The 23,097-nt window shown below is 47.7% G+C and overlaps 24 non-coding genes across 24 annotated transcripts; all 24 read right to left on the bottom strand.

The window, feature by feature from the left end:
- Window positions 1–7,954: 7,954 nt before the first annotated feature.
- Window positions 7,955–8,026, bottom strand: TRNAQ-UUG. Its single transcript has one exon. It is a non-coding gene; the product is annotated as a tRNA-Gln (tRNA).
- A 287-nt stretch (window positions 8,027–8,313) lies between these two features.
- TRNAD-GUC lies at window positions 8,314–8,385 on the bottom strand. Its single transcript has one exon. It is a non-coding gene; the product is annotated as a tRNA-Asp (tRNA).
- An 875-nt stretch (window positions 8,386–9,260) lies between these two features.
- On the bottom strand, window positions 9,261–9,332 carry TRNAQ-UUG. Its single transcript has one exon. It is a non-coding gene; the product is annotated as a tRNA-Gln (tRNA).
- A 287-nt stretch (window positions 9,333–9,619) lies between these two features.
- Window positions 9,620–9,691, bottom strand: TRNAD-GUC. The gene has a single exon. It is a non-coding gene; the product is annotated as a tRNA-Asp (tRNA).
- Window positions 9,692–10,564: 873 nt separating this feature from the next.
- TRNAQ-UUG lies at window positions 10,565–10,636 on the bottom strand. Its single transcript has one exon. It is a non-coding gene; the product is annotated as a tRNA-Gln (tRNA).
- Window positions 10,637–10,923: 287 nt separating this feature from the next.
- Window positions 10,924–10,995, bottom strand: TRNAD-GUC. Its single transcript has one exon. It is a non-coding gene; the product is annotated as a tRNA-Asp (tRNA).
- Window positions 10,996–11,870: 875 nt separating this feature from the next.
- Window positions 11,871–11,942, bottom strand: TRNAQ-UUG. The gene has a single exon. It is a non-coding gene; the product is annotated as a tRNA-Gln (tRNA).
- Window positions 11,943–12,229: 287 nt separating this feature from the next.
- TRNAD-GUC lies at window positions 12,230–12,301 on the bottom strand. Its single transcript has one exon. It is a non-coding gene; the product is annotated as a tRNA-Asp (tRNA).
- An 875-nt stretch (window positions 12,302–13,176) lies between these two features.
- TRNAQ-UUG lies at window positions 13,177–13,248 on the bottom strand. The gene has a single exon. It is a non-coding gene; the product is annotated as a tRNA-Gln (tRNA).
- A 287-nt stretch (window positions 13,249–13,535) lies between these two features.
- TRNAD-GUC lies at window positions 13,536–13,607 on the bottom strand. Its single transcript has one exon. It is a non-coding gene; the product is annotated as a tRNA-Asp (tRNA).
- Window positions 13,608–14,482: 875 nt separating this feature from the next.
- TRNAQ-UUG lies at window positions 14,483–14,554 on the bottom strand. The gene has a single exon. It is a non-coding gene; the product is annotated as a tRNA-Gln (tRNA).
- Window positions 14,555–14,841: 287 nt separating this feature from the next.
- Window positions 14,842–14,913, bottom strand: TRNAD-GUC. The gene has a single exon. It is a non-coding gene; the product is annotated as a tRNA-Asp (tRNA).
- Window positions 14,914–15,788: 875 nt separating this feature from the next.
- TRNAQ-UUG lies at window positions 15,789–15,860 on the bottom strand. The gene has a single exon. It is a non-coding gene; the product is annotated as a tRNA-Gln (tRNA).
- A 287-nt stretch (window positions 15,861–16,147) lies between these two features.
- On the bottom strand, window positions 16,148–16,219 carry TRNAD-GUC. The gene has a single exon. It is a non-coding gene; the product is annotated as a tRNA-Asp (tRNA).
- Window positions 16,220–17,094: 875 nt separating this feature from the next.
- On the bottom strand, window positions 17,095–17,166 carry TRNAQ-UUG. The gene has a single exon. It is a non-coding gene; the product is annotated as a tRNA-Gln (tRNA).
- A 287-nt stretch (window positions 17,167–17,453) lies between these two features.
- TRNAD-GUC lies at window positions 17,454–17,525 on the bottom strand. Its single transcript has one exon. It is a non-coding gene; the product is annotated as a tRNA-Asp (tRNA).
- An 875-nt stretch (window positions 17,526–18,400) lies between these two features.
- Window positions 18,401–18,472, bottom strand: TRNAQ-UUG. The gene has a single exon. It is a non-coding gene; the product is annotated as a tRNA-Gln (tRNA).
- Window positions 18,473–18,759: 287 nt separating this feature from the next.
- Window positions 18,760–18,831, bottom strand: TRNAD-GUC. Its single transcript has one exon. It is a non-coding gene; the product is annotated as a tRNA-Asp (tRNA).
- Window positions 18,832–19,706: 875 nt separating this feature from the next.
- TRNAQ-UUG lies at window positions 19,707–19,778 on the bottom strand. The gene has a single exon. It is a non-coding gene; the product is annotated as a tRNA-Gln (tRNA).
- Window positions 19,779–20,065: 287 nt separating this feature from the next.
- Window positions 20,066–20,137, bottom strand: TRNAD-GUC. The gene has a single exon. It is a non-coding gene; the product is annotated as a tRNA-Asp (tRNA).
- An 875-nt stretch (window positions 20,138–21,012) lies between these two features.
- TRNAQ-UUG lies at window positions 21,013–21,084 on the bottom strand. Its single transcript has one exon. It is a non-coding gene; the product is annotated as a tRNA-Gln (tRNA).
- Window positions 21,085–21,371: 287 nt separating this feature from the next.
- On the bottom strand, window positions 21,372–21,443 carry TRNAD-GUC. Its single transcript has one exon. It is a non-coding gene; the product is annotated as a tRNA-Asp (tRNA).
- An 875-nt stretch (window positions 21,444–22,318) lies between these two features.
- Window positions 22,319–22,390, bottom strand: TRNAQ-UUG. The gene has a single exon. It is a non-coding gene; the product is annotated as a tRNA-Gln (tRNA).
- A 287-nt stretch (window positions 22,391–22,677) lies between these two features.
- Window positions 22,678–22,749, bottom strand: TRNAD-GUC. Its single transcript has one exon. It is a non-coding gene; the product is annotated as a tRNA-Asp (tRNA).
- Window positions 22,750–23,097: the final 348 nt, after the last annotated feature.

The raw sequence follows: 23,097 nt of genomic DNA, 5'->3' as shown, positions 1-23,097 counted from the left end.
TTGCAACATGTTACCCCCTAAATGTGGGGGTAACATGATGCAAAAGATAGAGTTAACCTTTAACAGACCAAGCTGTCCAGCAAAAGTGTCAGTTATAGGGTTGAGCAAAACCATTTACCACTGACAGGGGTGCTTACAATGGTCAGATTTTATTTATGTAAAACCTTTATCCCAAAAGGTAAAAAATGCCTATAAAGTGTTAAAGGAAGTGTGGCTTCAATTTGTTAGTCACTTATGCAAAGTCCATCTAAATCTACCAGTCAATTTAACACTACCCTTTCCGCAGGTTGGCAAGACGCTGCTGTTAGGCCCTGTACACACAATCAGACCATCCGATGAGAACGGTTAACCGATGAAGCTGACTGATGGTCTGATGTCCCTACACACCATCAGTTAAAAAATCGATCGAGTTCAACGCGGTGACGTAAAACACAACGACGTGCAGAGAAAAATGAAGTTAAATGCTTCCAAGCATGCGTCGACTTGATTCTGAGCATGCTCGGGTTTTTAACCGATGCTTTTGCGTACTAACCATCGGTTTTGACCCATCGGTCAGGCGTCCATCGGTTTAATTTTAAAGCAAGTTCTAAAATTTTTGACCAAAGGATAACTGACCGAAGGGGCCCACACACGATCGGTTTGGACCGATGAAACTGACCTTCCGTCCGTTTTCATCGGTTTTGACCGAACGTGTGCGAGGCCTTAGAAATCATGGGGCCCCATACATTCTACCTGACAAGGCCCCACTGCGTGTTAATGCGGGAGTTAAAGCAGGTGTTAAGGAGTCAATATGCCTCCTTGTCACCAGCCAAAATGCGGTCAGCCTTTGAATCACTCTTCAAGAAGAAAACAAATGTGAACGAGCCCTTCATTTTTACATTTTCTTTTTTAGTATCTTTTATTCATGTTTTTAACTGCCCTGTTGGGGGTCTTTGGTGAAATATCTGGGGCCCCCTGGTCACTTTTGTAAGAGAGAAAGAGAATAAGGACAAATAGCTGGATTCAGGTAGATGCACGCATTTTTACGGCGGCGTAGCGTATCGTATTTACGCTACGCCGCCTTAAGTCAGAGAGGCAAGTGCTGTATTCACAAAGCACTTGCCTCCTAAGTTACGGCGGCGTAGCGTAAATGGGGCTGGCGTAAGCGTGCCTAATTCAAATGAGGATAAGGGGGGCGAATTTTATGTAAATGATTGGTGACCTGACATGATTGACATTTTTTACGAACGGCGCATGCGCCGTCCGTGTACATATCCCAGTGTGCATTGCTCCAAAGTACGCCGCAAGGACGTATTGGTTTCGACGTGAACGTAAATTACGTCCAGCCCCATTCACGGACGACTTACGCAAACAACGTAAAAATTTCCAATTTCGACGTGGGAACGACGGCCATACTTAACATTGACTAGGCCAGCTATTTGTTCGACTAACTTTACGCCGGAAAAAGCCGTACTTAAACATTGTAAAAAAAATGCGCCGGGCGCACGTACGTTTCTGAATCGGCGTATCTAGTCATTTGTATATTCTACGCCGAATTTAAACAAAGCCCCACCTAGCGGCCAGCGTAAATATTGCACCCTAAGATACGACGGCGTAGGAGACTTACGCCACTCGTTTCTTAGCCTAATTTAAGCGTATCTGGTTTCCAGAATACGCTTAAATTTACGACGGCGTAGATTCCGAGTTACGACGGCGTATCTACTGATACGCCGACCTAACCCTACGTGAATCTAGCTAATAAATTTCTCTATCCTCTTTTCTGTAGCCTTAACTGCACAGATGAATGAACAGGAAACACTCAGAGGCTTTCTGCTCATTCACAAACTAAAGCATAATGATGAATGTACACAGGAGCGATCGGTACAAATCATTAACTGTGTTCTTTTAGTAAAGGTAGGGGTCGGTAAATATGATATATTTACCGGCACCCTGCTTTTCATCCTGAAATGATCCCTCTGTGTGTCCTCAGGTCCTCAGGTGGGGTTGATCAGAGCAGTGGAAGGGAGGTGGGGGGTGCTAATAATAGAACCGATCCCCCTGCAGTGCAGCCACAGGGAGAAAGATGGGGAGTGTTGCAGGGAGGGGCCACAAGAGGATCGGTGTCAGCAATATGGCTGTACAGCCGGTGCAGTGTCATATTCTGCTGCCTATCCTAGAATGCTGCGGAAGTCACGTGACGGGCAACTGCACATGCGCAATGCGCTCCAAAGGCAAATGTGATGCGTTCCAGGGGATTTACGATACTACCCTTCAGTGAACCATCACAATTTGTCACGGAAGTGACGTATTACCTTAGATGGAGCGGGGGGGGGGGGGGGTGGGGGAGAGAGAGAGACCCATTCACAGCGAGAGAGAAATAGAGATATAGAGATACTGAAATACATTCAGAGCGAGAGAGAGATGGTGTACATATATTTTATATAACGGAAGTAATGCACATAGGGGAGGTAATCCCCTCCCTGAGCCCCGGTTCTCTCTCAGTATCTCTATATCTGTATCCCTCTCTCGCTCTGCATGTATCTGCGTATCTCTATATGTCTATTTCTCTGTCGCTCTCAATGGGTCTCTCTCTCTGTCCCCCCCGCTCCGTGTATGGTAATACGTCACTTCCGTGACAAATTGTGATGGGTTCACTGAAGGGTAGTGTCGTGAATCCCCTGGAACGCATCACATTTGCCGTTGGAACGCATTGCGCATGCGCAGTTTGCCGCCACGTGACTTAGGCAGCATTCTGCGATAGGGAGCAAACGGTGACACTACACCGGCCCTCCTGCTCAGAAGGTGCCTGCCTCCCCACCTTTGAACTGATGGAGCCCGGGCCCAGTACAGGAGGACTGGCTGTACTGCCTTATCAGCGACTCTGAGTGGAGATACACCAGTAAAGTCACCAGGTGACAGAAAGAGTGAAAAGAAAAACGAATACAGCATCCACATCTAGAAAACGGCCATAAGGACATTGTTCCAAAAGATGGACAACCCCTGTAAATGAGGGATGGTTGGGAGCTATGGATCACAATCTTGACTACGTTGTATTACTTTGACTACAGCAGAGAAGAAAAATGGCCAGGACCATAATTTGGTGTCTGTCAGGTGTGTCTGTATTAAAAACTAGGCTAAACAGAATTACAATTTTTGTGGCAACACTGTGACATGATTAACCACTTGCTTACTGGGCACATAAACCCCCTTCGTTCCCAGGCGAAATTTCAGCTTCCGGCACTGCGTCGCTTTAACTGACAATTGCGCTGTCGTGCGACGTGGCTCCCAAACAAAATTGGCGTCCTTTTTTCCCCACAAATAGAGCTTTATTTTGGTGGTATTTGATCACCTCTGCGGTTTTTATTTTTTGCGCTATAAACAAAAAAAGAGCAACAATTTAAAAAAAATATATATATTTTTTTACTTGTTGCTATAATAAATATCCCAATTTTTTTTTTAAAAAACTATTTTTTTTCTCAGTTAAGGCCGATACGTATTTTTCGACGTATTTTTGTAAAAAAAAATAAAAAATCGCAATAAGCGACTGGTTTGCGCAAAAGTTATAGCGCCTACAAAATGGGGAACAGAATTATGATTTTTTTTATTATTTTTTTATTTACTAGTAATGGCGGCGATCTGCGATTTTTTATTGGGACTGGGATATTGCGGCGGACGTATCGGACACTTTTGACACAAATTTGGCGCCATTCACATTTATACAGCGATCAGTGCTATAAAAATGCACTAATTACTGTATAAATGTGACTGGCAGGGAAGGGGTTTACACTAGGGGGTGAGGAAGGGGTTAACTGTGTAGCCTGGGTGTGTTCTAACTGTGTGGGGGGAGGGGGGTGACTGGGGGAGGTGACCGATGCTGTGTCTCTATGTACAAGAGACACAGATCGGTCTCCTCTCCTCTGACAGCACGTGGAGCTCTGTGTTTACACACAGAGCTCCACGTCCCTGCTGTCACCTGCCGTGTCACCGACGATCGCGTGTACTCGGCGGACATCGCGGCCGCCAGGTACACACATCGGGTCTTCGGCGATGCGCCGGGACAGTGTTTACCCGCCGCACGCCACCCAGTGGCGCGCGCGGGTAATGCACATAAAAGGCCGTGTTTAAACGGCCACTTGGCACTTGAGAGCCGCACTGCGGACGTATTTTGTCTATAGCGCGGATCTCAAGTGGTTAAGCACTGTTAACATTTTTAGCTGCATACTTAGCTGTTTGCCTAGATTCATGTTTTAAACACTGAGTGATCATTCTAATTGATGACTTGGGTAAGCAGATGGTCAGAACAAGCAATGTCTATTGATCACAGATCACTTAAACTGTCCATTTCATAATGTGTCAGTGTATTGATTCCCTGACTCTGATAAATTTCTGCCATCTCATTAACAAACCCCTCAGTGGAAAGAGAACATCTGAGAGATAGAGCTTTGAACTTTGTCTTTATGCTAAGCTCAGATCAATCAATATTCCTTATCTAGAAGAGGAGGTAAACAGTAAATGGTTCTTATTTTGGATGTTATGATGTATTACCAATCAATGTCTGACATTTTTTCCCAGTTTAATGTAATTAGACTGCATGTGGAAAACTGTTAAGCTCCATTAACATCTATTACTTAATGTGATTGTTCAGGTTATCATATATGCAGTGAATTTTACAGTGACTTTGTCAGTAGTTATTCATGTTAAATCGCATGCCAAATCGGCGGCCATTGCCGGCAATGGCACCGTCCGAATTGGTGTGACGCCGACTTTCCAGGGCCGCACCGATTCCCAAAAGTAGTTCCTGTACTTCTTTGGTCGACTTTGGGGGCGATTTGAATAGACATCTGTGAGTTCAGTTGAACTAACTCGCATCAGTGTGAACCTAGGCTAAATCCAATTGAGAATCTGTGGCAGGACTTGAAAATTGCTGTTCACAGACACTCTCCATCCAATCTGACAGAGCTTGATCTATTTTGCAAAGAAGAATGGGCAAAAATGTAAATCTCTAGATGTGCAAAGCTGAAAGAGACATCCCCAAAAAGACTTGCAGCTCTAATTGCAACGAAACATGGTTCTACAAAGTATTGACTCGGGGGGCTGAATACAACCTCACACTTTTCACATATTTATTTGTAAAATATTTTGAAAACCATTTATCATTTCCCCTCCACTTCACTATTATGTGCCACTTTGTGTTGGTCTATCACATAAAATCCCAATAAAATACATTTATGTTTTTGGTTGTAACATGACAAAATGTGGAAAATTTCAAGGGGTATGAATACTTTTCAAGACACTGTAGCAGTGTCTACTTTTGTGATTTCCACTTTCCAGGAGCATCAGCCAGGTATAGTATATACATAGTTACATTGGTCAAAGTTGGGTCAATGTAACGGTAGCACCTTCTACCATAGGTCGGTGCTAGAGGTAAGGTGTTTTGGGTGATAGCTGGCAGGCAGGTAAATTTAGGCAGGCCTATGCTGCATGCTAGGTCTGCTTGTTTTGATCTGGGGGGCAGGGAGTGGTTAGTGTAGCAGTGGGTGTGACCACCTGTCTTTCAGTTCTTGGTCGCCTCCCCTGCTTCCAGGGAGAATGTTCTGGAAGAGGGGCAGGGCTGGGAATTGGAGTGACAGGGAGTTCATGTGAGGAGCCCTGACCAATCCCAAACTAGGATTGGCAGTGGGCAGGCCTCCTACTTAAACTCAGTTTCAGCCCACTGGAGGGGAGTTGTTGGCTGGGTAAAGTGAAGAATGGAGTGTAGACTGCAGCAGGAGGCTCACCCCCACCTGGAGTAGGGGGGGGGGGGGTGCAGGCCTCGGCAAAGGAGCTTGGAAACTGTGAGGGAGCCTCTCCTTACACGGTCGTGGAGAAGGTGTCCTGGAACAGGAGCTCGAGAAGCAGTCGGTATGCATGGTCTGGGTAAATTCTTCATGAAGGACTCAGGGCAGGAGAAGTTTGTTGAGTGATGCACAGTGCATATCTGGAAGAGGCATGCCAGGGGAGCTAAATGCAAGGCCAGAGGATAGACTATGGGGTCACAAGATTTGCAAGTTGGGATGGCTGGGATCAGTAGGCCATCTAATATTTATTTCTGCTAAATAACTAGGCCGTCAAGAAGGGGTACTGCAAGCCCCTGGCCTATTAGAATTCAGACAGTTCAGCAACAGCTAGGTATTATTCAGAGTGATACCTGGTGCAGTTCGAGATGATGGGGTGGAAAGACTAAAGCTGTGACAGGGTAGTTTGTGCAGGAAGTGAAGAGTCCTGGGAGTAACAGACTGCAGGAGTTGTGCAGAGGAGACTGTCAAGGTTAGGGTCCATAATATTTCTTCAAGTGCTTTATCCAGAATATGCAAAGCGCGGGCCACTATAGAAATTCTTCAAGTAAATATTGCAAATTTAAGTCTGTTCTATGGGCATCCCATACCCTTTCCCCAGCAAGTTTTATCCCCCAAATTAACAAAAACAAATCAACGCAAATGACTGTTCATTGTCTACGGAGAGTGATGTATGGAGGTCTGGCAGCAGGGTGAATATGTGTGGATGTTGGTTACTAGTAGCAACCATCTGCTACATAACTATGTAAAAGCATCCATACCTGAAATTTACAGAAAACAAATGCAGCCATCACATCTAAGGACTGGTAAGCTGCAATATATTACATTTTAGCTTTGGGATTTAGATACACTTTGATCCCGAACCGTTTAGAGAATCGTGTTTGGAAAACAAACTTTGTGAATCATTACTCTTGAAGTTCAGTAATTATTCTGGGCCGTGTCTGTTTAGAAACACTAATTATTTTGCATAGCTCAGAGTGTTGAATTGTGATTCATCCATAATCTGTGCATGGAAAATCCCCCAAAACACTTCAACAAAGGAGAGGAAGACTCTACAGACCTGTGAATGTTTCTTCTGGCTCCGGAGGGTGACGAGGACCCCTGTGATGTCATGAATACACTGAGTGTAAGCACATCTGGAGGACAGACAACACAAGCCACTACAGTTTGTTTGCTGATACAATTGGGCCAATTTCAATCCTTATTGATCCTTTATCACGTATTTTCGTTACAATAGGGCCATTGTGCTGGGGTAAGGAAATGTTAATGAGTGAAATAATATTCCTGATTACCAGTCATCTATTGACACCTCCAAGGTACAAATTGTAAATCACTGTGATTTCTCTGTGTCACCAAGACTTTAAAGAGAGCAATAAAGCCAGCCATAGACATTAGTGAACGGTCAGACAAGCAGGTTCTGGCTTTATCTGTCCCAAGGAGCTGATCACATTTGTCAATTGTCGTCACCCCATTCATCACTTTGTGGCTCGATTATATCTACAGTATGTACTGCTACTCAGGCCTATTCCACTTGTCCACCAGTCATGTACTTGGTACGTTATCATTTTTTAAGTGGTTGTACTGGGATGATACCTGATGCAGGAATCATCCTGGTACTGTTGGCTCTCTTGTAACAGCAATCATAGGGGCTAACTCCCCTCCGCCGCCTTCTGTGGCTTGCTCAGGCTTTCCAGTTCCACTGGGAGACACTACTGGTCAGATACCCTAAGAACGCTGGGATTGGCTTTTATCTGGTCTCCACAATAACACAGAAGCGATGACCTGACACTCCGATTAGGGGTTCAGGAAGGAGTGTGAGTGTGTAAGTGGGGGGGGGGGGGGTAGGTGATGTAAACATGGACAAGAAGAAGACAATGGATTTGGAATGTATTCATTTAGACAGCACTTTCTCCTATTCTTCAATTACAGTGCTTTTCTCCAAATGAGAGAGGCCCGCCATATTAGCGCAAGGTTGGAGTCTAGGGATAGCGATTTGCAGAGCCTATGTTACGAGGTAGCCATTGTCACTAGCTTGAGCAGCATCCACGTTATCAGCAGCTGCTTGTCTCAGTGGCCTTTGTGGCAGTAACACGCAACTTGATAAGCGAAGCAGCAGAAATGCATGGATGGTCTCAAAAGAAAGGTTCCACCGAGATTTGAACTCGGATCGCTGGATTCAAAGTCCAAAGTGCTAACCATTACACCATGGAACCCCTGGCTTGACTGTGGTCTCTGAATTCATCTTTTCACAGCTCCCAACTTCCTTGAAGAGGAAGGGAAGTGGGAGAAATGAATACCCAGCATAGAATTGGACACATGCTTTAAAGCATCTCTGCCCCCCTCGGAAGTGTAAAATTTGACCCCCTTTAGACTTGGCGTTGAGAGGGGTTGCCATAAGATACATTTCTAGACCAAAAAGGCCCCTCTTGAAAGACCATTTAAAGGACTTGAGCGCAGCTGGTGAAGTGTGTCGGTAAGTAAGTAGAAAACGAAACGTCATCTCCCCGTCGGGGAATCGAACCCCGGTCTCCCGCGTGACAGGCGGGGATACTGTCCACTATACTAACGAGGACCACGTGGTATGCGCTACTGCCGTTGCCTTCTTGCTGCAGTTGAACATATGGCTGGGCATTTTTTCTTCTTAACGGAGAGATGAAGGGTGCATTAAAAGCCCTCAGTAGAGTATACGGTTAGTATGGTCCTGTTTTTTTGGAGCCTTTGCAAGCACCTCAAGTGGTGGCGCGATGGGTAAAGCACCCAATGTGTTTGCGTGAAGTTGTGAGGAGTTCAAATCCCTGCCATGGCATGCAGACTTTGAAGTGGTGGCAAGGTGGTATTGACTTGATTGGGTCCAGGGATTTGGCCACCTCTCCAGGCCAGTGTGCAGTGGGTGACATGAGTTGGGAAAGGGGAGCTGGAATGTCGGGAAAAAAGGCCAGAGATAGAGTACTGATGGGAGAAGTGTCTGTTAAGAAGGGGCAGTGAAGTCAGGGCAAGTAGGGAGCTCTGTAAAGGGCTCCAGGTGATGGATTGGGCTAAGGTGTTTGAGAGAGGCCCAAGTAGCGGGGTCTTGATGTTTTTCCTGGTAGCCAGCGATGCGCACTTACTCTCTTGTCCACTCCGACAAGGGGTTCGGGAAGAGTGTGAGTAGGTGATGTAAACATGGACAAGGAGAAGTCAATGGATTTGGAATGTATTCATTTAGACAGCACTTTCTCCTATTCTTCAATTACAGTGCTTTTCTCCAAATGAGAGAGGCCCGCCATATTAGCGCAAGGTTGGAGTCTAGGGATAGCGATTTGCAGAGCCTATGTTACGAGGTAGCCATTGTCACTAGCTTGAGCAGCATCCACGTTATCAGCAGCTGCTTGTCTCAGTGGCCTTTGTGGCAGTAACACGCAACTTGATAAGCGAAGCAGCAGAAATGCATGGATGGTCTCAAAAGAAAGGTTCCACCGAGATTTGAACTCGGATCGCTGGATTCAAAGTCCAAAGTGCTAACCATTACACCATGGAACCCCTGGCTTGACTGTGGTCTCTGAATTCATCTTTTCACAGCTCCCAACTTCCTTGAAGAGGAAGGGAAGTGGGAGAAATGAATACCCAGCGTAGAATTGGACACATGCTTTAAAGCATCTCTGCCCCCCTCGGAAGTGTAAAATTTGACCCCCTTTAGACTTGGCGTTGAGAGGGGTTGCCATAAGATACATTTCTAGACCAAAAAGGCCCCTCTTGAAAGACCATTTAAAGGACTTGAGCGCAGCTGGTGAAGTGTGTCGGTAAGTAAGTAGAAAACGAAACGTCATCTCCCCGTCGGGGAATCGAACCCCGGTCTCCCGCGTGACAGGCGGGGATACTGTCCACTATACTAACGAGGACCACGTGGTATGCGCTACTGCCGTTGCCTTCTTGCTGCAGTTGAACATATGGCTGGGCATTTTTTCTTCTTAACGGAGAGATGAAGGGTGCATTAAAAGCCCTCAGTAGAGTATACGGTTAGTATGGTCCTGTTTTTTTGGAGCCTTTGCAAGCACCTCAAGTGGTGGCGCGATGGGTAAAGCCCCCAATGTGTTTGCGTGAAGTTGTGAGGAGTTCAAATCCCTGCCATGGCATGCAGACTTTGAAGTGGTGGCAAGGTGGTATTGACTTGATTGGGTCCAGGGATTTGGCCACCTCTCCAGGCCAGTGTGCAGTGGGTGACATGAGTTGGGAAAGGGGAGCTGGAATGTCGGGAAAAAAGGCCAGAGATAGAGTACTGATGGGAGAAGTGTCTGTTAAGAAGGGGCAGTGAAGTCAGGGCAAGTAGGGAGCTCTGTAAAGGGCTCCAGGTGATGGATTGGGCTAAGGTGTTTGAGAGAGGCCCAAGTAGCGGGGTCTTGATGTTTTTCCTGGTAGCCAGCGATGCGCACTTACTCTCTTGTCCACTCCGACAAGGGGTTCGGGAAGAGTGTGAGTAGGTGATGTAAACATGGACAAGGAGAAGTCAATGGATTTGGAATGTATTCATTTAGACAGCACTTTCTCCTATTCTTCAATTACAGTGCTTTTCTCCAAATGAGAGAGGCCCGCCATATTAGCGCAAGGTTGGAGTCTAGGGATAGCGATTTGCAGAGCCTATGTTACGAGGTAGCCATTGTCACTAGTGAGCAGCATCCACGTTATCAGCAGCTGCTTGTCTCAGTGGCCTTTGTGGCAGTAACACGCAACTTGATAAGCGAAGCAGCAGAAATGCATGGATGGTCTCAAAAGAAAGGTTCCACCGAGATTTGAACTCGGATCGCTGGATTCAAAGTCCAAAGTGCTAACCATTACACCATGGAACCCCTGGCTTGACTGTGGTCTCTGAATTCATCTTTTCACAGCTCCCAACTTCCTTGAAGAGGAAGGGAAGTGGGAGAAATGAATACCCAGCGTAGAATTGGACACATGCTTTAAAGCATCTCTGCCCCCCTCGGAAGTGTAAAATTTGACCCCCTTTAGACTTGGCGTTGAGAGGGGTTGCCATAAGATACATTTCTAGACCAAAAAGGCCCCTCTTGAAAGACCATTTAAAGGACTTGAGCGCAGCTGGTGAAGTGTGTCGGTAAGTAAGTAGAAAACGAAACGTCATCTCCCCGTCGGGGAATCGAACCCCGGTCTCCCGCGTGACAGGCGGGGATACTGTCCACTATACTAACGAGGACCACGTGGTATGCGCTACTGCCGTTGCCTTCTTGCTGCAGTTGAACATATGGCTGGGCATTTTTTCTTCTTAACGGAGAGATGAAGGGTGCATTAAAAGCCCTCAGTAGAGTATACGGTTAGTATGGTCCTGTTTTTTTGGAGCCTTTGCAAGCACCTCAAGTGGTGGCGCGATGGGTAAAGCCCCCAATGTGTTTGCGTGAAGTTGTGAGGAGTTCAAATCCCTGCCATGGCATGCAGACTTTGAAGTGGTGGCAAGGTGGTATTGACTTGATTGGGTCCAGGGATTTGGCCACCTCTCCAGGCCAGTGTGCAGTGGGTGACATGAGTTGGGAAAGGGGAGCTGGAATGTCGGGAAAAAAGGCCAGAGATAGAGTACTGATGGGAGAAGTGTCTGTTAAGAAGGGGCAGTGAAGTCAGGGCAAGTAGGGAGCTCTGTAAAGGGCTCCAGGTGATGGATTGGGCTAAGGTGTTTGAGAGAGGCCCAAGTAGCGGGGTCTTGATGTTTTTCCTGGTAGCCAGCGATGCGCACTTACTCTCTTGTCCACTCCGACAAGGGGTTCGGGAAGAGTGTGAGTAGGTGATGTAAACATGGACAAGGAGAAGTCAATGGATTTGGAATGTATTCATTTAGACAGCACTTTCTCCTATTCTTCAATTACAGTGCTTTTCTCCAAATGAGAGAGGCCCGCCATATTAGCGCAAGGTTGGAGTCTAGGGATAGCGATTTGCAGAGCCTATGTTACGAGGTAGCCATTGTCACTAGCTTGAGCAGCATCCACGTTATCAGCAGCTGCTTGTCTCAGTGGCCTTTGTGGCAGTAACACGCAACTTGATAAGCGAAGCAGCAGAAATGCATGGATGGTCTCAAAAGAAAGGTTCCACCGAGATTTGAACTCGGATCGCTGGATTCAAAGTCCAAAGTGCTAACCATTACACCATGGAACCCCTGGCTTGACTGTGGTCTCTGAATTCATCTTTTCACAGCTCCCAACTTCCTTGAAGAGGAAGGGAAGTGGGAGAAATGAATACCCAGCGTAGAATTGGACACATGCTTTAAAGCATCTCTGCCCCCCTCGGAAGTGTAAAATTTGACCCCCTTTAGACTTGGCGTTGAGAGGGGTTGCCATAAGATACATTTCTAGACCAAAAAGGCCCCTCTTGAAAGACCATTTAAAGGACTTGAGCGCAGCTGGTGAAGTGTGTCGGTAAGTAAGTAGAAAACGAAACGTCATCTCCCCGTCGGGGAATCGAACCCCGGTCTCCCGCGTGACAGGCGGGGATACTGTCCACTATACTAACGAGGACCACGTGGTATGCGCTACTGCCGTTGCCTTCTTGCTGCAGTTGAACATATGGCTGGGCATTTTTTCTTCTTAACGGAGAGATGAAGGGTGCATTAAAAGCCCTCAGTAGAGTATACGGTTAGTATGGTCCTGTTTTTTTGGAGCCTTTGCAAGCACCTCAAGTGGTGGCGCGATGGGTAAAGCCCCCAATGTGTTTGCGTGAAGTTGTGAGGAGTTCAAATCCCTGCCATGGCATGCAGACTTTGAAGTGGTGGCAAGGTGGTATTGACTTGATTGGGTCCAGGGATTTGGCCACCTCTCCAGGCCAGTGTGCAGTGGGTGACATGAGTTGGGAAAGGGGAGCTGGAATGTCGGGAAAAAAGGCCAGAGATAGAGTACTGATGGGAGAAGTGTCTGTTAAGAAGGGGCAGTGAAGTCAGGGCAAGTAGGGAGCTCTGTAAAGGGCTCCAGGTGATGGATTGGGCTAAGGTGTTTGAGAGAGGCCCAAGTAGCGGGGTCTTGATGTTTTTCCTGGTAGCCAGCGATGCGCACTTACTCTCTTGTCCACTCCGACAAGGGGTTCGGGAAGAGTGTGAGTAGGTGATGTAAACATGGACAAGGAGAAGTCAATGGATTTGGAATGTATTCATTTAGACAGCACTTTCTCCTATTCTTCAATTACAGTGCTTTTCTCCAAATGAGAGAGGCCCGCCATATTAGCGCAAGGTTGGAGTCTAGGGATAGCGATTTGCAGAGCCTATGTTACGAGGTAGCCATTGTCACTAGCTTGAGCAGCATCCACGTTATCAGCAGCTGCTTGTCTCAGTGGCCTTTGTGGCAGTAACACGCAACTTGATAAGCGAAGCAGCAGAAATGCATGGATGGTCTCAAAAGAAAGGTTCCACCGAGATTTGAACTCGGATCGCTGGATTCAAAGTCCAAAGTGCTAACCATTACACCATGGAACCCCTGGCTTGACTGTGGTCTCTGAATTCATCTTTTCACAGCTCCCAACTTCCTTGAAGAGGAAGGGAAGTGGGAGAAATGAATACCCAGCGTAGAATTGGACACATGCTTTAAAGCATCTCTGCCCCCCTCGGAAGTGTAAAATTTGACCCCCTTTAGACTTGGCGTTGAGAGGGGTTGCCATAAGATACATTTCTAGACCAAAAAGGCCCCTCTTGAAAGACCATTTAAAGGACTTGAGCGCAGCTGGTGAAGTGTGTCGGTAAGTAAGTAGAAAACGAAACGTCATCTCCCCGTCGGGGAATCGAACCCCGGTCTCCCGCGTGACAGGCGGGGATACTGTCCACTATACTAACGAGGACCACGTGGTATGCGCTACTGCCGTTGCCTTCTTGCTGCAGTTGAACATATGGCTGGGCATTTTTTCTTCTTAACGGAGAGATGAAGGGTGCATTAAAAGCCCTCAGTAGAGTATACGGTTAGTATGGTCCTGTTTTTTTGGAGCCTTTGCAAGCACCTCAAGTGGTGGCGCGATGGGTAAAGCCCCCAATGTGTTTGCGTGAAGTTGTGAGGAGTTCAAATCCCTGCCATGGCATGCAGACTTTGAAGTGGTGGCAAGGTGGTATTGACTTGATTGGGTCCAGGGATTTGGCCACCTCTCCAGGCCAGTGTGCAGTGGGTGACATGAGTTGGGAAAGGGGAGCTGGAATGTCGGGAAAAAAGGCCAGAGATAGAGTACTGATGGGAGAAGTGTCTGTTAAGAAGGGGCAGTGAAGTCAGGGCAAGTAGGGAGCTCTGTAAAGGGCTCCAGGTGATGGATTGGGCTAAGGTGTTTGAGAGAGGCCCAAGTAGTGGGGTCTTGATGTTTTTCCTGGTAGCCAGCGATGCGCACTTACTCTCTTGTCCACTCCGACAAGGGGTTCGGGAAGAGTGTGAGTAGGTGATGTAAACATGGACAAGGAGAAGTCAATGGATTTGGAATGTATTCATTTAGACAGCACTTTCTCCTATTCTTCAATTACAGTGCTTTTCTCCAAATGAGAGAGGCCCGCCATATTAGCGCAAGGTTGGAGTCTAGGGATAGCGATTTGCAGAGCCTATGTTACGAGGTAGCCATTGTCACTAGCTTGAGCAGCATCCACGTTATCAGCAGCTGCTTGTCTCAGTGGCCTTTGTGGCAGTAACACGCAACTTGATAAGCGAAGCAGCAGAAATGCATGGATGGTCTCAAAAGAAAGGTTCCACCGAGATTTGAACTCGGATCGCTGGATTCAAAGTCCAAAGTGCTAACCATTACACCATGGAACCCCTGGCTTGACTGTGGTCTCTGAATTCATCTTTTCACAGCTCCCAACTTCCTTGAAGAGGAAGGGAAGTGGGAGAAATGAATACCCAGCGTAGAATTGGACACATGCTTTAAAGCATCTCTGCCCCCCTCGGAAGTGTAAAATTTGACCCCCTTTAGACTTGGCGTTGAGAGGGGTTGCCATAAGATACATTTCTAGACCAAAAAGGCCCCTCTTGAAAGACCATTTAAAGGACTTGAGCGCAGCTGGTGAAGTGTGTCGGTAAGTAAGTAGAAAACGAAACGTCATCTCCCCGTCGGGGAATCGAACCCCGGTCTCCCGCGTGACAGGCGGGGATACTGTCCACTATACTAACGAGGACCACGTGGTATGCGCTACTGCCGTTGCCTTCTTGCTGCAGTTGAACATATGGCTGGGCATTTTTTCTTCTTAACGGAGAGATGAAGGGTGCATTAAAAGCCCTCAGTAGAGTATACGGTTAGTATGGTCCTGTTTTTTTGGAGCCTTTGCAAGCACCTCAAGTGGTGGCGCGATGGGTAAAGCCCCCAATGTGTTTGCGTGAAGTTGTGAGGAGTTCAAATCCCTGCCATGGCATGCAGACTTTGAAGTGGTGGCAAGGTGGTATTGACTTGATTGGGTCCAGGGATTTGGCCACCTCTCCAGGCCAGTGTGCAGTGGGTGACATGAGTTGGGAAAGGGGAGCTGGAATGTCGGGAAAAAAGGCCAGAGATAGAGTACTGATGGGAGAAGTGTCTGTTAAGAAGGGGCAGTGAAGTCAGGGCAAGTAGGGAGCTCTGTAAAGGGCTCCAGGTGATGGATTGGGCTAAGGTGTTTGAGAGAGGCCCAAGTAGCGGGGTCTTGATGTTTTTCCTGGTAGCCAGCGATGCGCACTTACTCTCTTGTCCACTCCGACAAGGGGTTCGGGAAGAGTGTGAGTAGGTGATGTAAACATGGACAAGGAGAAGTCAATGGATTTGGAATGTATTCATTTAGACAGCACTTTCTCCTATTCTTCAATTACAGTGCTTTTCTCCAAATGAGAGAGGCCCGCCATATTAGCGCAAGGTTGGAGTCTAGGGATAGCGATTTGCAGAGCCTATGTTACGAGGTAGCCATTGTCACTAGCTTGAGCAGCATCCACGTTATCAGCAGCTGCTTGTCTCAGTGGCCTTTGTGGCAGTAACACGCAACTTGATAAGCGAAGCAGCAGAAATGCATGGATGGTCTCAAAAGAAAGGTTCCACCGAGATTTGAACTCGGATCGCTGGATTCAAAGTCCAAAGTGCTAACCATTACACCATGGAACCCCTGGCTTGACTGTGGTCTCTGAATTCATCTTTTCACAGCTCCCAACTTCCTTGAAGAGGAAGGGAAGTGGGAGAAATGAATACCCAGCGTAGAATTGGACACATGCTTTAAAGCATCTCTGCCCCCCTCGGAAGTGTAAAATTTGACCCCCTTTAGACTTGGCGTTGAGAGGGGTTGCCATAAGATACATTTCTAGACCAAAAAGGCCCCTCTTGAAAGACCATTTAAAGGACTTGAGCGCAGCTGGTGAAGTGTGTCGGTAAGTAAGTAGAAAACGAAACGTCATCTCCCCGTCGGGGAATCGAACCCCGGTCTCCCGCGTGACAGGCGGGGATACTGTCCACTATACTAACGAGGACCACGTGGTATGCGCTACTGCCGTTGCCTTCTTGCTGCAGTTGAACATATGGCTGGGCATTTTTTCTTCTTAACGGAGAGATGAAGGGTGCATTAAAAGCCCTCAGTAGAGTATACGGTTAGTATGGTCCTGTTTTTTTGGAGCCTTTGCAAGCACCTCAAGTGGTGGCGCGATGGGTAAAGCCCCCAATGTGTTTGCGTGAAGTTGTGAGGAGTTCAAATCCCTGCCATGGCATGCAGACTTTGAAGTGGTGGCAAGGTGGTATTGACTTGATTGGGTCCAGGGATTTGGCCACCTCTCCAGGCCAGTGTGCAGTGGGTGACATGAGTTGGGAAAGGGGAGCTGGAATGTCGGGAAAAAAGGCCAGAGATAGAGTACTGATGGGAGAAGTGTCTGTTAAGAAGGGGCAGTGAAGTCAGGGCAAGTAGGGAGCTCTGTAAAGGGCTCCAGGTGATGGATTGGGCTAAGGTGTTTGAGAGAGGCCCAAGTAGCGGGGTCTTGATGTTTTTCCTGGTAGCCAGCGATGCGCACTTACTCTCTTGTCCACTCCGACAAGGGGTTCGGGAAGAGTGTGAGTAGGTGATGTAAACATGGACAAGGAGAAGTCAATGGATTTGGAATGTATTCATTTAGACAGCACTTTCTCCTATTCTTCAATTACAGTGCTTTTCTCCAAATGAGAGAGGCCCGCCATATTAGCGCAAGGTTGGAGTCTAGGGATAGCGATTTGCAGAGCCTATGTTACGAGGTAGCCATTGTCACTAGCTTGAGCAGCATCCACGTTATCAGCAGCTGCTTGTCTCAGTGGCCTTTGTGGCAGTAACACGCAACTTGATAAGCGGAGCAGCAGAAATGCATGGATGGTCTCAAAAGAAAGGTTCCACCGAGATTTGAACTCGGATCGCTGGATTCAAAGTCCAAAGTGCTAACCATTACACCATGGAACCCCTGGCTTGACTGTGGTCTCTGAATTCATCTTTTCACAGCTCCCAACTTCCTTGAAGAGGAAGGGAAGTGGGAGAAATGAATACCCAGCGTAGAATTGGACACATGCTTTAAAGCATCTCTGCCCCCCTCGGAAGTGTAAAATTTGACCCCCTTTAGACTTGGCGTTGAGAGGGGTTGCCATAAGATACATTTCTAGACCAAAAAGGCCCCTCTTGAAAGACCATTTAAAGGACTTGAGCGCAGCTGGTGAAGTGTGTCGGTAAGTAAGTAGAAAATGAAACGTCATCTCCCCGTCGGGGAATCGAACCCCGGTCTCCCGCGTGACAGGCGGGGATACTGTCCACTATACTAACGAGGACCACGTGGTATGCGCTACTGCCGTTGCCTTCTTGCTGCAGTTGAACATATGGCTGGGCATTTTTTCTTCTTAACGGAGAGATGAAGGGTGCATTAAAAGCCCTCAGTAGAGTATACGGTTAGTATGGTCCTGTTTTTTTGGAGCCTTTGCAAGCACCTCAAGTGGTGGCGCGATGGGTAAAGCCCCCAATGTGTTTGCGTGAAGTTGTGAGGAGTTCAAATCCCTGCCATGGCATGCAGACTTTGAAGTGGTGGCAAGGTGGTATTGACTTGATTGGGTCCAGGGATTTGGCCACCTCTCCAGGCCAGTGTGCAGTGGGTGACATGAGTTGGGAAAGGGGAGCTGGAATGTCGGGAAAAAAGGCCAGAGATAGAGTACTGATGGGAGAAGTGTCTGTTAAGAAGGGGCAGTGAAGTCAGGGCAAGTAGGGAGCTCTGTAAAGGGCTCCAGGTGATGGATTGGGCTAAGGTGTTTGAGAGAGGCCCAAGTAGCGGGGTCTTGATGTTTTTCCTGGTAGCCAGCGATGCGCACTTACTCTCTTGTCCACTCCGACAAGGGGTTCGGGAAGAGTGTGAGTAGGTGATGTAAACATGGACAAGGAGAAGTCAATGGATTTGGAATGTATTCATTTAGACAGCACTTTCTCCTATTCTTCAATTACAGTGCTTTTCTCCAAATGAGAGAGGCCCGCCATATTAGCGCAAGGTTGGAGTCTAGGGATAGCGATTTGCAGAGCCTATGTTACGAGGTAGCCATTGTCACTAGCTTGAGCAGCATCCACGTTATCAGCAGCTGCTTGTCTCAGTGGCCTTTGTGGCAGTAACACGCAACTTGATAAGCGAAGCAGCAGAAATGCATGGATGGTCTCAAAAGAAAGGTTCCACCGAGATTTGAACTCGGATCGCTGGATTCAAAGTCCAAAGTGCTAACCATTACACCATGGAACCCCTGGCTTGACTGTGGTCTCTGAATTCATCTTTTCACAGCTCCCAACTTCCTTGAAGAGGAAGGGAAGTGGGAGAAATGAATACCCAGCGTAGAATTGGACACATGCTTTAAAGCATCTCTGCCCCCCTCGGAAGTGTAAAATTTGACCCCCTTTAGACTTGGCGTTGAGAGGGGTTGCCATAAGATACATTTCTAGACCAAAAAGGCCCCTCTTGAAAGACCATTTAAAGGACTTGAGCGCAGCTGGTGAAGTGTGTCGGTAAGTAAGTAGAAAACGAAACGTCATCTCCCCGTCGGGGAATCGAACCCCGGTCTCCCGCGTGACAGGCGGGGATACTGTCCACTATACTAACGAGGACCACGTGGTATGCGCTACTGCCGTTGCCTTCTTGCTGCAGTTGAACATATGGCTGGGCATTTTTTCTTCTTAACGGAGAGATGAAGGGTGCATTAAAAGCCCTCAGTAGAGTATACGGTTAGTATGGTCCTGTTTTTTTGGAGCCTTTGCAAGCACCTCAAGTGGTGGCGCGATGGGTAAAGCCCCCAATGTGTTTGCGTGAAGTTGTGAGGAGTTCAAATCCCTGCCATGGCATGCAGACTTTGAAGTGGTGGCAAGGTGGTATTGACTTGATTGGGTCCAGGGATTTGGCCACCTCTCCAGGCCAGTGTGCAGTGGGTGACATGAGTTGGGAAAGGGGAGCTGGAATGTCGGGAAAAAAGGCCAGAGATAGAGTACTGATGGGAGAAGTGTCTGTTAAGAAGGGGCAGTGAAGTCAGGGCAAGTAGGGAGCTCTGTAAAGGGCTCCAGGTGATGGATTGGGCTAAGGTGTTTGAGAGAGGCCCAAGTAGCGGGGTCTTGATGTTTTTCCTGGTAGCCAGCGATGCGCACTTACTCTCTTGTCCACTCCGACAAGGGGTTCGGGAAGAGTGTGAGTAGGTGATGTAAACATGGACAAGGAGAAGTCAATGGATTTGGAATGTATTCATTTAGACAGCACTTTCTCCTATTCTTCAATTACAGTGCTTTTCTCCAAATGAGAGAGGCCCGCCATATTAGCGCAAGGTTGGAGTCTAGGGATAGCGATTTGCAGAGCCTATGTTACGAGGTAGCCATTGTCACTAGCTTGAGCAGCATCCACGTTATCAGCAGCTGCTTGTCTCAGTGGCCTTTGTGGCAGTAACACGCAACTTGATAAGCGAAGCAGCAGAAATGCATGGATGGTCTCAAAAGAAAGGTTCCACCGAGATTTGAACTCGGATCGCTGGATTCAAAGTCCAAAGTGCTAACCATTACACCATGGAACCCCTGGCTTGACTGTGGTCTCTGAATTCATCTTTTCACAGCTCCCAACTTCCTTGAAGAGGAAGGGAAGTGGGAGAAATGAATACCCAGCGTAGAATTGGACACATGCTTTAAAGCATCTCTGCCCCCCTCGGAAGTGTAAAATTTGACCCCCTTTAGACTTGGCGTTGAGAGGGGTTGCCATAAGATACATTTCTAGACCAAAAAGGCCCCTCTTGAAAGACCATTTAAAGGACTTGAGCGCAGCTGGTGAAGTGTGTCGGTAAGTAAGTAGAAAACGAAACGTCATCTCCCCGTCGGGGAATCGAACCCCGGTCTCCCGCGTGACAGGCGGGGATACTGTCCACTATACTAACGAGGACCACGTGGTATGCGCTACTGCCGTTGCCTTCTTGCTGCAGTTGAACATATGGCTGGGCATTTTTTCTTCTTAACGGAGAGATGAAGGGTGCATTAAAAGCCCTCAGTAGAGTATACGGTTAGTATGGTCCTGTTTTTTTGGAGCCTTTGCAAGCACCTCAAGTGGTGGCGCGATGGGTAAAGCCCCCAATGTGTTTGCGTGAAGTTGTGAGGAGTTCAAATCCCTGCCATGGCATGCAGACTTTGAAGTGGTGGCAAGGTGGTATTGACTTGATTGGGTCCAGGGATTTGGCCACCTCTCCAGGCCAGTGTGCAGTGGGTGACATGAGTTGGGAAAGGGGAGCTGGAATGTCGGGAAAAAAGGCCAGAGATAGAGTACTGATGGGAGAAGTGTCTGTTAAGAAGGGGCAGTGAAGTCAGGGCAAGTAGGGAGCTCTGTAAAGGGCTCCAGGTGATGGATTGGGCTAAGGTGTTTGAGAGAGGCCCAAGTAGCGGGGTCTTGATGTTTTTCCTGGTAGCCAGCGATGCGCACTTACTCTCTTGTCCACTCCGACAAGGGGTTCGGGAAGAGTGTGAGTAGGTGATGTAAACATGGACAAGGAGAAGTCAATGGATTTGGAATGTATTCATTTAGACAGCACTTTCTCCTATTCTTCAATTACAGTGCTTTTCTCCAAATGAGAGAGGCCCGCCATATTAGCGCAAGGTTGGAGTCTAGGGATAGCGATTTGCAGAGCCTATGTTACGAGGTAGCCATTGTCACTAGCTTGAGCAGCATCCACGTTATCAGCAGCTGCTTGTCTCAGTGGCCTTTGTGGCAGTAACACGCAACTTGATAAGCGAAGCAGCAGAAATGCATGGATGGTCTCAAAAGAAAGGTTCCACCGAGATTTGAACTCGGATCGCTGGATTCAAAGTCCAAAGTGCTAACCATTACACCATGGAACCCCTGGCTTGACTGTGGTCTCTGAATTCATCTTTTCACAGCTCCCAACTTCCTTGAAGAGGAAGGGAAGTGGGAGAAATGAATACCCAGCGTAGAATTGGACACATGCTTTAAAGCATCTCTGCCCCCCTCGGAAGTGTAAAATTTGACCCCCTTTAGACTTGGCGTTGAGAGGGGTTGCCATAAGATACATTTCTAGACCAAAAAGGCCCCTCTTGAAAGACCATTTAAAGGACTTGAGCGCAGCTGGTGAAGTGTGTCGGTAAGTAAGTAGAAAACGAAACGTCATCTCCCCGTCGGGGAATCGAACCCCGGTCTCCCGCGTGACAGGCGGGGATACTGTCCACTATACTAACGAGGACCACGTGGTATGCGCTACTGCCGTTGCCTTCTTGCTGCAGTTGAACATATGGCTGGGCATTTTTTCTTCTTAACGGAGAGATGAAGGGTGCATTAAAAGCCCTCAGTAGAGTATACGGTTAGTATGGTCCTGTTTTTTTGGAGCCTTTGCAAGCACCTCAAGTGGTGGCGCGATGGGTAAAGCCCCCAATGTGTTTGCGTGAAGTTGTGAGGAGTTCAAATCCCTGCCATGGCATGCAGACTTTGAAGTGGTGGCAAGGTGGTATTGACTTGATTGGGTCCAGGGATTTGGCCACCTCTCCAGGCCAGTGTGCAGTGGGTGACATGAGTTGGGAAAGGGGAGCTGGAATGTCGGGAAAAAAGGCCAGAGATAGAGTACTGATGGGAGAAGTGTCTGTTAAGAAGGGGCAGTGAAGTCAGGGCAAGTAGGGAGCTCTGTAAAGCGCTCCAGGTGATGGATTGGGCTAAGGTGTTTGAGAGAGGCCCAAGTAGCGGGGTCTTGATGTTTTTCCTGGTAGCCAGCGATGCGCACTTACTCTCTTGTCCACTCCGACAAGGGGTTCGGGAAGAGTGTGAGTAGGTGATGTAAACATGGACAAGGAGAAGTCAATGGATTTGGAATGTATTCATTTAGACAGCACTTTCTCCTATTCTTCAATTACAGTGCTTTTCTCCAAATGAGAGAGGCCCGCCATATTAGCGCAAGGTTGGAGTCTAGGGATAGCGATTTGCAGAGCCTATGTTACGAGGTAGCCATTGTCACTAGCTTGAGCAGCATCCACGTTATCAGCAGCTGCTTGTCTCAGTGGCCTTTGTGGCAGTAACACGCAACTTGATAAGCGAAGCAGCAGAAATGCATGGATGGTCTCAAAAGAAAGGTTCCACCGAGATTTGAACTCGGATCGCTGGATTCAAAGTCCAAAGTGCTAACCATTACACCATGGAACCCCTGGCTTGACTGCGGTCTCTGAATTCATCTTTTCACAGCTCCCAACTTCCTTGAAGAGGAAGGGAAGTGGGAGAAATGAATACCCAGCGTAGAATTGGACACATGCTTTAAAGCATCTCTGCCCCCCTCGGAAGTGTAAAATTTGACCCCCTTTAGACTTGGCGTTGAGAGGGGTTGCCATAAGATACATTTCTAGACCAAAAAGGCCCCTCTTGAAAGACCATTTAAAGGACTTGAGCGCAGCTGGTGAAGTGTGTCGGTAAGTAAGTAGAAAACGAAACGTCATCTCCCCGTCGGGGAATCGAACCCCGGTCTCCCGCGTGACAGGCGGGGATACTGTCCACTATACTAACGAGGACCACGTGGTATGCGCTACTGCCGTTGCCTTCTTGCTGCAGTTGAACATATGGCTGGGCATTTTTTCTTCTTAACGGAGAGATGAAGGGTGCATTAAAAGCCCTCAGTAGAGTATACGGTTAGTATGGTCCTGTTTTTTTGGAGCCTTTGCCAGCACCTCAAGTGGTGGCGCGATGGGTAAAGCCCCCAATGTGTTTGCGTGAAGTTGTGAGGAGTTCAAATCCCTGCCATGGCATGCAGACTTTGAAGTGGTGGCAAGGTGGTATTGACTTGATTGGGTCCAGGGATTTGGCCACCTCTCCAGGCCAGTGTGCAGTGGGTGACATGAGTTGGGAAAGGGGAGCTGGAA

This window comes from Rana temporaria, chromosome 4 (genome assembly GCF_905171775.1).
Source record: "Rana temporaria chromosome 4, aRanTem1.1, whole genome shotgun sequence".
Classification (NCBI taxonomy): Eukaryota; Metazoa; Chordata; class Amphibia; order Anura; family Ranidae; genus Rana; species Rana temporaria.
The sequence above is the reverse complement of the archived record's forward strand: the minus strand, read 5'-3'. Positions and strand labels throughout refer to the sequence as shown.